A 16,865-nucleotide genomic window follows, 5' to 3' on the forward strand; every position below is an offset into this window, starting at 1 on the left:
ATTTCTTCAGTGATCTCTTGGTTATTTAGTAACGTATTGTTTAGCCTCCATGTGTTTGTGTTTTTTATGTTTTTTCCCCTGTACTTGATTTCTAATCTCATAACATTGTGGTCAGAAAAGATGCTTGATATGATTTCAATTTTCTTAACTTTACTGAGGCTTGATTTGCGACCCAGGATGTGATCTATCCTAGAGAGTGTTCCATGCACATGTGAGAAGAAAGTGTAATGTGCTGTTTTTGGATGGAATCTCCTATAAATATCAATTAAGTCTATCTGGTCTATTGTTTCATTTAAAGCTTCTGTTTCGTAATTTATTTTCATTTTGGATGATCTGTCCATTGGTGTAAGTGAGGTGTTAAAGTCCCCCAGTATAATTGTGTTACTGTCGATTTCCTCTTTTATAGCTGTTAGCAGTTGCCTTATGTATTGAGGTGCTCCTGTGTTGGGTGCATATATATTTATAATTGCTATATCTTTTTCTTGGATTGATCCCTTGATCATTATGTAGTGTCCTTCCTTGTCTCTTGAACATTCTTTATTTTAAAGTCTATTTTATCTGATATGAGTATAGCTACTCCTGCTTTCTTTTGATTTCCATTTGCATGGAATATCTTTTTCCATCCCCTCACTTTCAGTCTGTATGTGTCCCTAGGTCTGAAGTGGGTCTCTTGTAGACAGCATATATATGGGTCTTGTTTTTGTATCCATTCAGCGAGCCTGTGTCTTTTGGTTGGAGCCTTTAATCCATTCACATTTAAGTTAATTATCGATATGTATGTTCCTATGACCATTTTCTTAATTGTTTTGGGTTTGTTTTTGTAGGTCCTTTTCTTCTCTTGTGTTTACCACTTAGAGAAGTTCCTTTAGCATTTGTTGTAGAGCTGGTTTGGTGGTGCTGAATTCTCTTAGCTTTTGCTTGTCTGTAAAGCTTTTGATTTCTCCATCGAATCTGAATGAGATCCTTGCTGGGTAGAGTAATCTTGGTTGTAGGTTCTTCCCTTTCATCACTTTAAATATATCATGCCACTCCCTTCTGGCTTGTAGAGTTTCTGCTGAGAAATCAGCTGTTGACCTTATGGGAGTTCCCTTGTATGTTATTTGTCGTTTTTCCCTTGCTGCTTTCAATAATTTTTCTTGTCTTTAATTTTTGCCAATTTGATTACTATGTGTCTTGGAGTGTTTCTCCTTTGGTTTATCCTGTATGGGACTCGCTGTGCTTCCTGGACTTGGGTGGGTATTTCCTTTCCTATGTTAGGGAAGTTTCGACTATAATCTCTTCAAATATTTTCTCTGGTCCTTTCTCTCTCTCTTCTCCTTCTGGGACCCCTATAATGCGAATGTTGTTGCGTTTAATGTTGTGCCAGAGGTCTCTTAGGTTGTCTTCATTTCTTTTCATTCTTTTTTCTTTATTCTGTTCTGCAGCAGTGAATTCCACCATTCTGTCTTCCAGGTCACTTATTCTTTCTTCTGCCTCAGTTATTCTGCTATTGATTCCTTCTAATGTAGTTTTCATTTCAGTTATTGTATTGTTCATCTCTGTTTGTTTGTTCTTTAAATCTTCTAGGTCTTTGTTAAACATTTCTTGCATCTTCTCGATCTTTGCCTCCATTCTTATTCTGAGGGCCTGGATCATCTTCACTATCATTATTCTGAATTCTTTTTCTGGAAGGTTGCGTATCTCCACTTCATTGAGTTGTTTTTCTGGGGTTTTATCTTGTTCCATCATTTGGTACATAGCTCTCTGCCTTTTCATCTTGTCTGTCTTTCTGTTAATGTGGTTTTTTTCCACAGGCTGCAGGATTGTAGTTCTTGCTCTGCTGTCTGCCCTCTGGTGGATGAGGCTCGGGTCATAGTTACTCTTGCTTCTGGTGTCTGACCCCAGTGGGTGCGGTTGGTCCAGTTGCTTGTGTAAGCTTCCTGGTAGGAGGGACTGGTGCCTGTCTCCTGGTGGGTGGAGTTAGATCTTGTCCCTCTGATGGGCAGGGCCGCATCAGGTGGTATGTTTTGGGGTGTCTGTGGGCTTAGTATGCCTTTAGGCAGCCTGTCTGCTGATGGGTGGGTTTGTGTTCCTGTCTTGCTTGTTGTTTGGTGTAAGCATTTAGCCCTGGTGCCTGCAGGCGGTTGGGTGGAGCTGGGTCTTGGAGTTGAGAAAGAGACCTCTGGGATTCCCTGGGGTTGGGAATTCTCTGGCATTCCAATTTCCTGGACTTGGCACTCCCACCCAAGGCTCAGGCCCCACTCCTGTCCTGGGAACCAAAGCCCTGCAAGCCACACATCTTGGCTAAAAAGGGAAAAAAAAGAAAAGAAGAAAGAAGAAAAAAAGGGCAGGATGAAAACAAACAGACAAACAAAACCCAAGACAAATAGCAAAGCAAAAACAAGCAAACAGCAGCAACAATAATTTAAAACAAACAAGCAAACAAACAAAACCCCAGATAAATGGTAAAAGCAAAACTGAACAAAAACAAAAAAAAACACACATACAAAAAAGAAATATAAACAAAAACAGAGAAAACAAAAAACAAGAGAACAACCAGAGAAGCAAAAGGACCCCAAAATGAAATCAAACAATTAAAAACAAAACATAAAAAACAAAAGAAAAGCAGAATGCAAACTGAAGGAAACAGGAAAGAAAACAAAACAAACACACAAAAATGATATTAAAAAAAGGATTAAAAAAGATAACACATAGAAGAAAGGAAAAAAAAGATAAAAACAAAATAGAACAAAGGAAAGAAAAAAACAAGGAAAAAAATACAGAACAACAAATAGGTAACATAGAAATAGAAATATAAAAAAATAAAAAAATAAAAAAACTAAATAAAAACAAATAATAATTTAAAAAGCAACAGCAGAACAGAACAAAGCATTAAAAAAATAGTAAAAATTACATTTTTCTGGTGTTGCAGCTGTCATTGCCCCAACTGTGAGTCACTGCCAACCTCCACCTCCCCAGGAGGCCCTCAAAAACCTCTAGGTAGGTCTCTAGTCCCTCTGTGGGCACTATGGGTGCATCTCAGACTCTGACGTGGCCCAACTTCCACGGGTACTAATCCCCAAAATCCACAGCTGCTAGAGCTAGACCGGTTTCAGTTGTGGGAACACTCATTGTCCATTCAGATATTCCATAGATGCAGGGTTTACCAAGCTGACTGTGGGGTTTTAAACTGCAGTTTGTGCAGTGACACAGAAAGATTTTCATTCCTCTTCCTTAGTTGCCCTGCCCCTGGGGCTCAGCTGTGTTTTCAGCTCCACCTCTGCATGTGGGTCATCCACAGGAGTCTGCTCCCAAAGCTGCCCTGGAACACTCTGGTCTGCCCCGGTGAGGACAGGGCATGGAGGTTTCATGACTGCCTGAGTCATAGGGGCCCCGGTGGCAGCAGGTATGTAGGAAAGCTGGCGGCCATGGGCGCGAGAGATCCGGCCCTAGTGGAAGACTTTCTTATCGCCTGGCAGCCAGCACAAGAAGGTCAGCCCTGGTGGGGGCTTTTCCTAGCACCTGGCAGCAAGTGCAAGAAGGCCAGCCCTAGTGGGGGCTTTTCCTAGTGCCTGGTGGGGCAGGGGACTGGCATGTGGGGAGAGAGAGGCTGCAATGGTGGCTCCAGCCCCTGCACGTCACTCAACAGTGGCACCTTGCTTCTATGGCAGTCTGGGTTTCTTCCACAAGCATTTCCAGTTGTAGATTTCCTCCCTCTTGTCCCCTCAGGCTGTCTCCTCACAACCAACAGCATTTCCACCCTTGGGTTTTCTCTCTAGTCCTCACGTTCAAGCTCTCAGCCCCAGTGTGCACCAGTGGACACATGTCCCAGTCTGGGGCATGCAAGTCTGTCACGGACTGTCTGTGTAGGTCTCACTCTGTCCTGTCTGCCACAGACCAGCCATTTCACCCTCCTCTGACAGCCACAGATATTCCCCTTCTGTCCCAACTGATTTCCCCATTGGTGAGGAGGCTTCCCTGAATGAGGGAACCTCTTCTCTGCTTCAGTTCCCCCCCAGGGGTACAGATCCCATCCCGTTTCATCTCCTCTTCTTTTTCCCTTCTTTCTTTTGTCCTACCCAGTTATGCAGGGATCTTTCTTGTCCTTTCCAGTGTCCAAGGTCTTCTGCTAGTGTTCAGCCAGTGTTCTGTGAGAATTGTTCCATCTGCAGATGTATTCTTGATGCATTTGTGGAGAGAGATGAACTCCACATCCTCCCACTCCTCCACCATCTTGGTGAAATCCAGCATAGTACTTTAGTGATTGATCCTCTCACTAAGGAAAACTAAAAATGCTGGACAAAATAATTAAAACCTATTTTTAAATGCATTAGTAGACTGGGAAAAAATTACAGGTAAATGCAGAAGCCTTAACATCACATAAAAACCAGAAATATAAGCCTGTACTAATGTCAGCATTTATAATGAGTTTCAATTTTCACAAATCTTGCAAGGCATGGAGGACTTGTTAAAGGTAAAAAGTCTAACAGGAGTCCACACTCCCAGTATAAACCCATAAACCTGGAACCCAAAGGCTACAAGTCATCATAAGGGTGAATTAAAAATAAGTCTGAGCTCTACCCACCTGCCTTAAACCTGGCACTGAATAGAAGGGAGAAAAACATCTCTCTTGAGAATTAGTAACTACCAGCTAGCCCTTGTGCAGATTTGCTGCCCAAAATTCACACTATCTTGATGGTTCAAAAAACCTAAATCCAAATATTTATTTTTTGTGTGATCCTGAGCTGGCAGAATCCTCAGGTGCCTGGCAGTAGCAAATGGAAAACAGTCCCAAAGGAAAACATTTCAATCTAGGCATCAGAGAATTCTCACAGATATAGGTTTAAGAAACATGAGCTTACCTAAAAAAAAAATCACAAAACACAAGGAAACAAGACACCATGAGTGAGGTCCCATAAGGGAAAAAGTAGAGGGCATATAGTTGTTCACAAGCTGGGGCAATATTGCCCTCCAGGAGACATTTTTGGTTGTCGCAATTGGGAGGGGAATGTGTGTGCTCTTGGCATCTAGTGTGTAGAGGTCAGGGATGCTGTCAAACATCCTCTAATATGCAGGACAACCTCTTACAATAAAGACTTATCTGGCTCAAGATGTCAATAGTGCTAACGCTGAGAAACCCTGAGATAGCAGAATCATGCCTGCAAAGTTTCTATTTTGGAATCATCTGAAAAAAACATATATAATAAGTATAAACTTAAGGAAAATGAAAGAAGAAATTTAAAATATGCATAAAGAGCAAGGGAATATATTATCAAGCAGATTTGAAGAATGAAATAAAATTTCTAAAAATGAATTAAGTAAAACAATTGAAATAAAAATTTCAGTGGAACAAATATTTTGAAAAATAGCTTGGAATTATCTAGTAAAATTAAAGGTATACATAACCTGTGACCCAAAAATTACACTCCTAGTACATAGTCTTAAGAAATTTATGCACATGTGTTTCAATATACATATACAATGATGTTCATAGCAGCATTGTTGAAAATAGTCTCCACTAAAAGGGGAAAGAACTAATCCAAATATTCATCAAAAATAGAATAAAAAATTATAATATTCTCATGAACTATACTACCTCCCAGCAGGGAAAGTTAGTGAACCACAGGTACAGACATGCATTAATTTTAAAATATTATGTTGAATAAAAGATGCAAGACCCATAATACAGAGTATTACATTAAAACAAACAAAAATTGATATAGCTGGTAAACTATAAAGAAAAGCAAAGAAATGATTACACTAAAGTCACAGTGATGATTTTCTCTGGCAGAAGAAGTGGTGGTTGGGGATCAGAAACAGAGACACAAGGGACTTCTGGACTATTGATAATGTTCCATTTATAGGGTGATTATTTGGTATTTGTTTCATAATTAATTGTTAAGCTATACATTTATATTTTTGCACTTTTTTGAATTGTGCTACATTTTCTCAATGTAAAAAAAGTTTAAAAAATGAAGTGGACAGGTTTAACAGCAGCTTAGATAAAGCTGAAGTGAGAATTACTGTATTGGAAGACAGATTTAAAGAAATTGTCCAGAATGCAGTTCAGAGAGACAAAGAGATAAAAAGTAGGCAAGAAAGATTGCATTGGAATTCTAAAAGACATGAGACAAAAAAGGGGCAGTATTTGAAGGGTTGATGGCTAAAAATTTCTCAGAATTAAAGAATAGATAACTGACAAAATTGGGAAGCCCAGGTAATCACAGACAGTTTAAACAAAAAGTAATCCACACCTATAACACATCATAGTGAAACTTTCAGAATGTCTAAAATTTAAAAAAAAAAGGTCCACATATGGGAATGCTCATGGTACTTGGCCCAGCTTCTGTCAAAATGTCTACTGCTTATGAAATTCTGTACAAGCCCAGCCTGAAGGGTGATTACACTACACCCTCAAGTACATACAGGTCAGTCAAAGCATACAACTCTGATGCTGAGTAGAATGCTTTGAACATTGAAACAGCCATCAGGACCAAAGGTATAGATGAAGTTATCATCATCAACATCTTGACCAAATGCAGCAATGAACAGAGACAGGATATCGCCTACCAGAGAAGGACCAAAAAGGAACTTGCATCAACACTGAAGTCAGCCTTGTCCAGCCACCTGAAGATGGTGATTTGAGGCCCACTGAAAACACATGCTCAGTATTATGCTTCTGAACTGAAAGCCTCCATGTAGGGGCTGGGGTCTGATAAGGACTGCCTCATTGAGACCATATGCTCAAGGACCAACTAGGAGCTACAGGAAATTAACAGTCTACAAGGAAGTGTATAAGACTGATCTGGAGAAGGACATTGTTTCTGACATATCTGGTGACTTCTGCAAGCAGACGGTTGCCCCTGTAAAGGGTAGAAGAGGAGAGGATGGCTCTGTCATTGATTTTGTATTGACTGACCAAGATGCCTTGGATCTCTATTGTACTAAAGAGAAGAGGAGAGGAACTGAGGTTCTCAAATGGATCAGCATCATGATCAAGTGGAGTGTGTGTCACCTCCAGAAAGTATCTGAAAGGTACAAGAATTATGGACCTTATAACATGTTAAAGAGCATCAAGAAAGAGGTCAAAGGAGACCATGAAAATGCTTTCCTGAACCTGGCCCAGTGTATTCATAATAAGCCCCTGCGTTTTGCTGTATACGACTCCATGATAGGCAAGGGGACTCATTATAAGGTGTTGATTAGAATCATGGTCTCCAAATTGCTGTACTACTACATCCAGCAAGACACCAAGAGTGACTACCAGAAAGTGCTCTGTACCTGTGTGGTGGGGATGACTGAAGCCTGAGACAGTGTGAATGTCCAGAAGTGGTGCTCCTATGCTTCCAGCTAACAGTTCTAGAAAATCAGCTTGCTACTAACAGCCTCCTTGTACCCATTCCCTGTGAGGATGATGTTAGTATTGCTCCCCTTGGCCCCAACCTTATTTTAGTTGCCTAAGCATTGCCTGCCTTTCCTGTCTAGTCTCTCTTTCAGCCAAAGAAATGAATATTCCAAGGGGTGGGAAGTGCAATCTATGATGTGAAGCACTTTGCCTTTTGTGTACCTTGTCATAAATAGATGATAAACTAAATTTTTATTTTAAAAATTAAAAATTAAGAGAAAAGAAAAGATATTAAAAGCAGTCAGAGAAAAGATATATAACCTTCAAGTAAATGACAATTACACTGACTCCTATTTTCATCAATAGTGAAAGCTAGAGAACAGTACAACAATATTCTTAATGTGCTAAAGAAAAAGTAAGTCTATTCCTAGAATTATTAAACTTAGTGGAAATAACATCCATGAAAGAAAGAGATCTAAAAACATTAAATAACTCATGGATTAAAGAGTAATTATAATTGAAATTTAAAATATTTAGAAAGGCTTAGAGACAAAACACTACATGTCAAACCTGTGAAATATAATTAAAGTGGTACTTTAGAGAAAAATTATAATCTTAAATGCTTATATTAGAAAATAAAACAGAAGGGGGATCAATATGGTGGAGGAGTAGGTCGTGGAGCTCACGTCCTCTCACAAATACATCAAAAATACATCTCTGTGTGGAACAGTTCTCATAGAATATCTACTGAACACAGGCAGAAGACCTCAGACTTCTGAAAGGGCAAGAAAATCTCCATGTAACCAGGTATGACAAAAGAATAAAGAAAAAGAGAGAGAGAGAAAGGAATCGGAATAGGACCTGTGCCTCTGGGAGGGAGCCATGAAAGAAGAAATGTTCCCACACCCTGGAAATTCCCCTCACTGGCGGGGAGACCAGTCAAGATAGAGGGGGAACTTTGGAGCCTTGGAGGAGAGCATGACAACCGGTTTGTGGAAGGCAAAACAGAGAGAGACCTGCACAGATGGTCGATACCACCACTGTGCACTCCCCAGCCTGAGACGCTTGTCCCTGGTGTGGTCGGGGGCTGGGTGCTAAAGCTTGGGCTTCAGAGGTCAACTTGGGGAGAGAACTGGGATTGGCTGCGTGGAGACAGCCTGAAGGGTCTGGAGCAGGGAGTGGCTGCAACTGAGGGTATATGCAGAAGAAGCCTGAGCCAGCCAAAGTGGCAAGGCACCATTGTTGGGGGGTGCACAAGGAGAGGGGTGGGACCACATAGGAAATTCTTTCCCCATTCAGGCTCTCAGGTAACAGGATGGCCTACACAAGCTCTGAGGGTGGGCGTGAGCCCCCACTGCCATCATGGGCTTCGGAGGTGGGTGTGGGTCCCTGCCACTTCTGAGAGAATCGGGAGTGAGTGCCAATCACTGTCCCCACCCTGTCATGGGCCCAGGGAGTGTGCTCAGACTGCTGCCACTTCTGAGAGACCCATGAGCAAGAGTCAATTGCTGCCCCTGCTGTTGCAGCCCCCAGGAGTATGCATGAGCCACCGCATCTGCACACCCCCTATCAAGGGGATAACAACCAGGACATGCTGAGGAAAGAGGTGGAAGGCATCCAAACTAAAAGCAGCTCTCATGCCAAAAATATTAAACCCACACAAGTTACACAGGGATGCTCCCACATATATCTAGCCTTCCAAGACTACAGTAGATAACTGTTTCTCCTAAACTCACAGAGTAAGAGAAACAGAAGTAAAATGAAGAAGCAGAGAAACCACTCCCACTTAAAATACCAAGAGAATTTCCCTGAAGGAACAAAAATGAAACAGACCTCTTCAGCCTAATAGACACCGAGTCAAAAAGGGGTAATGAAAACACTGACGGAATTAAGAAAGGCTATCAACAGAAATGCAGAGTACTGTAAAAAGGAATGAGAAAATATAAGGAGGAGGCAAGAAAAATTAGAAAATTCATTTGCTGAGACAAAAGCTGAACTAAAGGCAATGAATAGCAGAATGAATAATGCAGAAGAATGAAGAAGTGATCTGGAAGATAGAATAATGGAAATCACCCAATCAGAACAGCAGACAAAAAGACAAATGAAGAAATATGAAAGCCATATATGAGACCTATGGGATAATATAACAAGCCAATCTACACATAATAGGGATTCCAGAAGGAGAAGAAAGAGAAAAGGGGATTGAAAATGTATTTGAAGAAATTATGGCTAAAAATTTCCCAAACCTAAAGAATCAAACCAATATCCAGATACAAGAAGCACAGAGGGTCCCAAACAAGATGAACCCAAAGAGACCTACACCAAGACACATACTCAAAATGACAAAAGTTAACAAGTTTTGAAAGGGAATAATCTGCAACCTAGAATACTCTACCCAGCAAGATTATCATTTAGAATAGAAGGAGAGATAAAGAATTTCTCAGACAAGCAAAAACTAAAAGAAGACAGCAATACTAAACCTATCCTAAAAGAAATAGTGAAAGGTCTTCTCTAAATAGAAAAGAAGCAAGAAGAAATAGGAAAGAGGAAATCACAATTGGAAAGTAAATCACTTAAATAAGCCAGTATACAGATAAAAAAGGAAAAAAAAATCCATCTGTGAAAACAATGATAAACACAAGGAACAGCAAAAGGATAAACATGAAGATGTAAAAAAGGACATCAAAATCATAAAGTGTGGGGGAGGAGAGTAAAAATTGTAGACTCTTTTTTTTTTTTTTTTTAGAACCTGTTTGAGCCTATATAACTATCAGCCTAAAGGAAGCAGATATAGGAAGGGGTTAACATACTTGAAAAAAAGGGTAATCACAAATCAAAAACATAAAATAGATTCACAAAAAACAAAAAGAAGAGAACACAAACATAAAATAAAAGGAAATCATCAAACCACAAAAAGAAAAAGAAAGGAACAAAGGAGAAACATAGAATCAACAGGAAAACAAGGTTTAACATGGCAATAAATACATGTTTATCAATAATTACCTTAAATGTCAACAGACTAAGTACTCTAATCAAAAGACATGGAGTGGTAGACTGGAAAGAAAAACAAGAGCCTACAATATGCTGCCTATAAGAGACCCATTTTAGGGCAAAGGAGACACATAGATTGAAAGTGAGGGGATAAAAAAAGATATTTCATGCAAATGGAAATGACAAGAAAGCAGGGTTCACAATACACATATTAGACAAAATAGACTTTAAAACAAAGGCCACAAAGAAAGATAAAGAAGGACACTATATATTGATAAAAGGATCAATACAAAAAGAGGATTTTACAGTCATCAACATATACGCACCTAATATAAGAGTGCCCAAATACATAAAAAAAATACTAACAGACATAAAAGAAGAAAATGACAGGAATACAATAATAGTAGGAGATTTAACACCCCACTCACATCAATGGACAGATCTTCGAGACAGAAAATCAGTAAGGCAACAGAGATCCTAAATGATACAATAGAACAGTTAGACTTAATTGATATTTTCAGGACATTACGTCCAAAAAAAAAGCAGAATACACATTCTTTTCAAGTGCACATGGAACATTCTCTAGGATTGACCACATACTAGGGCACAAAACAAAACTCAACAAATTTAAGAGTATAGAAATTATTTCAAGCATCTCTTCTGACCACAATGGCATGAAACTAGAAATCAATCATAGAAAAAGAAATGAGAAAAAAAAAAGATTACTTGGAGACTAAATAACATGCTACTAAAAAAAAATGGGTCAATGAGGAAAGCAAAAAGGAAATTCAAAAACACCTTGAGACAAATGACAATGAAAGCACAACCATAAAAAATCTATGGGATGCGCAAAAGCAGGTATTAGAGGGAAGTTCATAGAGATACAGGCCTTCCTCAAAAAACAAGAAAAATCTCAAATAAACAACCTAACCTACCACCTAAAAGAATTAGAAAAAGAAAATTAAACAAAACTTAAAGTCAGCAGAAGGAAGGAAATAATAAAGATAGGAGAGGAAATATATAAAATCGAGATTCAAGGAAAAATAGAAAAGATCAATAAAACCAAGAGCTGGTTCTTTGAAAGAGTAGAAAAAATTGACAAACCTCTGTCTAGGCTCACCAAGAAGAAAAGACAGAGAACACAAATAAACCAAATGAGAAATGAAAATGGAGAAATATCAACTGATACTGCAGAAATGCAAAACACCATAAGAGAATACTATGAATAATTATATGCCAACAAATTCGACAGCCTAGAAGAAATGGACAACTTTCTAGAAACATACAGCCCACCAGACTGAATCAGGAAGAAATAGATAATTTGAACAGACCAACCACTAGAAATGAAATAGAATCTGTAATTTAAAAACTCCTTACAAACAAAAGTCCAGGACCAGATGGCTTCACAGGGGAATTCTACCAAACACAAAAAGAAGAACTTATACCAATCTTTCTCAAACTCTTTCAAACTCAAACTCAACCATCACGCTGACACCGAAACCAGACAAAGATACCACCAAAAGAGAAAATTACAGGCCAATATCTTTGATGAATATAGACACAAAAATTCTCAATAAAATATTAGCAAGCTGAATCCAGCAACACATAAAAAAGATCATACACCATGACCAAATGGTATTCATCCCAAGTTCACAAGGATGGTTCAACATACACAAATCAATCAATGTGATAAACAACTTCAACAAAAGAAAAGACAAAAACCACATGATCATATCAATAGATGCAGAAAAAGGATTTGACAAAATTCAACATCCATTCATGATAAAAACTCTTACCAAAGTGGGTGTAGAGGGAACATATCTCAACATAATAAAAGCTATTTATAACACAAACACATGGAGGATAAACAACATGTTATTAAATAATCAATGGATCACTGAAGAAATCAAAGAGGAAATCAAAAAATACCTAGACACAAATGACAAATAACATGACAATCCAAAACCTAGGGGATGCAGCAAAAGCAGTTCTAAGAGGGAAGTTTATAGCAATACAATCCTACCTCAAGAAACAAGAAAAATCTCAAATAACAACCTATCCTTACACCTAAAGAAACTAGAGAAAGAAGAAGAAACAAAACCCAAAGTTAGCAGAAGAATAAAAATTATAAAGAAGAGCAGAAACAAATGAAATAGAGATGAAGAAAACAATAACAAATATCAATGAAATTAAAAGCTGGTTCTTTGAGAAGATAAACGAAATTGATAAAACTTTAGCCAGACTCATCAAGAAAAAAAGGGAGAGGATTCAAATCAATAAAAGGAGAAAGGAAAAAGGAGAAGTTACAATGGACACCACAGAAATACAAAGGGTCATAAGAGATTACTACAAGCAACTATACGTCAACAAAAAGAACAACCTAGAAGAAATGGAAAAATTCTTAGGTTATAACCTTCAAAGACTGAACTAGGAAGAAACAGAAAGTATGAATAGACCAATAACAAGTAATGAAATTGAAACTGTGATTTAAAATCTTCCATCAAACAAAAGTCCAGGGCCAGATGGCTTCACAGGTAAATTTTATCAAACATTCAGAGAAGAGCTAACACCTATCCTTCTCAAACTCTTCCAAATAATTGCAGAGGGAGGAACACTCCCAAACTCATTCTAGGAGGCCACCATCACCCTGATACCAAAACCAGACAAAGATATTACAAAAAAGGAAAATTACAGGCCAATATCACTGATGAACATAGACGGAAAAATCCTCAACAAAATACTAGCAAACCAAATCCAACAACACATTAAAAGGATCATACACCATGATCAAGTGGGATTTATCCCAGAGATGCAAGGATTCCTCAATATATGCAAATCAATCAATGTGATACACCATATTAACAAACTGAAGAATAAAATCCATATGATCATCTCAATAGATGCAGAAGAAGCGTTTGACAAAATTCAACACAAATTTATGATAAAAACTCTCCAGAAAGTGGGCATAAAGGGAACCTACCTCAACATAATAAAGGCCATATATGACAAATCCACAGCCAACATCATTCTCAATGGTGAAAAACTGAAAGCATTTCCTGTAAGATCAGGAACAAGACAAGGATGTCCACTCTTGCCACTTTTATTCAACACAGTTCTGGAAGTCCTAGCTATGGCTATCAGTGAAGAAAAAGAAATAAAAGACATCCAAATTGGAAAAGAAGAAATAAAACTGTCACTGTTTGCAGATGACATGATACTGTACATAAAAATTCTAAAGATGTTACCAGATCAAACTACCCCTGGCATTTTTCACAGAACTAGAACAAAAAATTTCACAATTTGTATGGAAACACAAAAGACCCTGAATAGCCAAACCAATCTTGAGAAAGAAAAACGGAGCAGGAGGAACTAGGCTCCCTGACTTCAGACTATACTACAAAGCTACAGTAATCAAGACAGTATGGTATTGGCACAAAAATAGAAATATAGATCAATGGAACAGGATAGAAAGCCCAGAGATAAACCCAAGCACATATGGTCACCTTATTTTTGATAAAGGAGGCAAGAAAATACAATGGAGAAAAGACAGCCTCTTCAATAAGTGGTGCTGGGAAAACTGGACAAGTACATGTAAAAGTATGAAATTAGAACACTCTGTAGCACCATACACAAAAATAAACTCAAAATGGATTAAAGACCTAAATGTAAGTCCAGACACTATCAAACTCTTAGAGGAAAACATAGGCAGAACACTCTATGACATAAATCACAGCAAGATCCTTTTTGACCCACCTCCTAGAGAAATGGAAATAAAAACAACAATAAACAAATGGGACCTAATGAAACTTAAAAACTTTTGCACAGAAAAGGAAACCATAAACGAGACGAAAAGACAACCCTCAAAATGGGAGAAAATATTTGCTAATGAAGCAACCGACAAAGGATTAATCTCCAAAATATACAAGCAGCTCATGCAGCTCAATATCAAAAAAACAAACAACCCAATCCAAAAATGGGCTGAAGACCTAAATAGACATTTCTCCAAAGAAGATATACAGATTGCCAACAAACACATGAAAGAATGCTCAACATCATGAATCAGTAGAGAAATGCAAATCAAAACTACAATGAGATATCATCTCACACCAGTCAGAATGGCCATCATTAAAAAATCTACAAACAATAAATGCTGGAGAGGGTGTGGAGAAAAGGGAACCCTCTTGCACTGTTGGTGGGAATGTAAATTGATACAGCCACTATGGAGAACAGTATGGAGGTTCCTTACAAAACTAAAAATAGAAATACCATATGACCCAGCAATCCCACTACTGGGCATATATCCTGAGAAAACCATAATTCAAAAAGAGTCATGGACCAAAATGTTCATTGCAGCTCTATTTACAATAGCCAGGAGGTGGAAGCAACCTAAGTGTCCACTGACAGATGAATGGATAAAGAAGATGTGGCACATATATACAATGGAATATTACTCAGCCATAAAAAGAAACGAAACTGAGTTATTTGTAGTGAGGTGGATGGACCTAGAGTCTGTCATACAGAGTGAAGTAAGTCAGAAAGAGAAAAACAAATACCATATGCTAACACATACATATGGAATCTAAGAAAAAAAAAATGGTCATGAAGAACCTAGGGGCAAGACGGGAGTAAAGACACAGACCTAGAGAATGGACTTGAGGATATGGGGATGGGGAAGTGTAAGCTGTAATAAAGTGAGAGAGTGGCATGGACATATGTACACTTCCAAACGTAAATCTAGATAGCTAGTGGGAAGCAGCCGCATAGCACAGGGAGATCAGTTCGGTGCTTTGTGACCACCTAGAGGGGTGGGATAGGGAGGGTGGGAGGGAGAGAGATGCAAGGGGGAAGAGATATGGGAACATAGGTATATGTATAACTGATTCACTTTGTTATAAAGCAGAAACTAACACACCATTGTAAAGCAATTATACTCCAATAAAGATGTTAAAAAAACAAACAACAACAAACAAACAAACAAAGATGTTACCAGAAAACTGCTAGAGCTCATCAATGAATTTGGTAAAGTCTCAGGATACAAAATTAATTCACAGAAATCTCTTGCATTCCTATATACTAACAACGAAAGATCAGAAAGAGATTAAGGAAAAAATCCCATTTACCATTGCATCAAAAAGAATAAAATACTTAGGAATAAACCTATCTAAGGAGGCAAAAGACCTGTACTCAGAAAACTGTAAGGTACTGATGAAAGAAATCAAAGATGACATAAATAGATGGAGAGATATACCAGGTTCTTGGACTGGAAGAATCAATATTGTGAAAATAACTATACTGCCCAAAGCAATCTACAGATTCAATGCAATCCCTATCAAATTGCCAAGGGCATTTTTCACAGAATTACAACAAAAAATTTTACCTTTTGTATGGAAACACAAAAGACCCCGAATAGTGAAAGCAATCTTGAGAAAGAAGAATGAAGCTGGAGGAATCAGGCTCCCTCACTTCAGACTACACTACAAAGCTATGCTAATCAAAACAGTATGCCACTGGCACAAAAATAGAAATATAGATCAATGGAACAGGATAGAAAGTTCAGAGATAAACCCATGCACCTATGGCCACCTAGTATATGACAAAGGAGGCAAGAATATACAATGGAGCAAAGACAGCCTCTTCAATAAGTGGTGCTGGGAAAACTGGACTGCTGCATGTAAAAGAATAAAATTAGAACACTTCCTAACACCATACACAAAAATAACTCAAAATGGATTAAAGACCTAAATGTAAGGCTGGATACTATAAAACTCTTAGAGGAAAATATAGGCAGAACACTCTTTGAAGTAAATCACAGCAAGATCTTTTTCAATCCACCAATAGAGTAATGAAAATAAAAACAAAAATAAAGAAATGGGATCTAATTAAACTTAAAAGCTTTTGCACAGCCAAGAAAACCATAAACAAAATGAAAAGACAGCCCTCAGAATGGGAGACAGTATATGCAAATGAAGCAATTGACAAGGGATTAATTTCCAATACATACAAACAGTTTATGCAGCTCAGTGTCAAAAAAACGAACAACCCAATAAAAAATGGGTGGAAAACCTAAATAGACATTTCACCAAAGAAGACATACAGATGGCCAACAGGCACATGAAAAGATGCTTAACATCACTAATTATTTGAGAAATGCCAATCAAAACTACAAAAGGTATCACCTCACACCAGTCAGAATGGCCATTATCATAAATCTACAAACAATAAATGCTAGAGAGGGTGTGGAGAAAAAGGAACCTTCCTACACTGCTGGTGTAAATGTAAATTGGTAGAGCCACTATGGAGAACAGTATGGAGGTTCCTTACAAAACTAAAACTAGAACTACCATATGACCCAGCAATCCCACTCCTAGGCATATATCCAGAAAGAAACATAATTAGAAAGGATGCATGCACCTCGATGTTCATTGCAGAACTATTTACAATAGCCTAGACATGAAAGCAACATAAATGCCCATCGACAGAGGAATGGATAAAGAAGATGTGGTACATATATACAATATTACTCAGCCATAAAAAGGAACAAAATAGTGCC

At 38.2% G+C, this 16,865-nt stretch overlaps 1 pseudogene across 1 annotated transcript; it reads left to right on the forward strand.

Moving 5' to 3' along the window:
- Window positions 1–209: 209 nt before the first annotated feature.
- Window positions 210–13,929, forward strand: LOC309628410 (annexin A2 pseudogene; annotated as a pseudogene). The gene has a single exon. The product of its transcript is annotated as an annexin A2 pseudogene (transcript).
- The last annotated feature ends 2,936 nt before the right edge of the window (window positions 13,930–16,865 follow it).

The sequence above is a fragment of the Balaenoptera borealis genome, assembly GCF_965194805.1.
Source record: "Balaenoptera borealis genome assembly, chromosome: 1".
Lineage (NCBI taxonomy): Eukaryota > Metazoa > Chordata > Mammalia > Artiodactyla > Balaenopteridae > Balaenoptera > Balaenoptera borealis.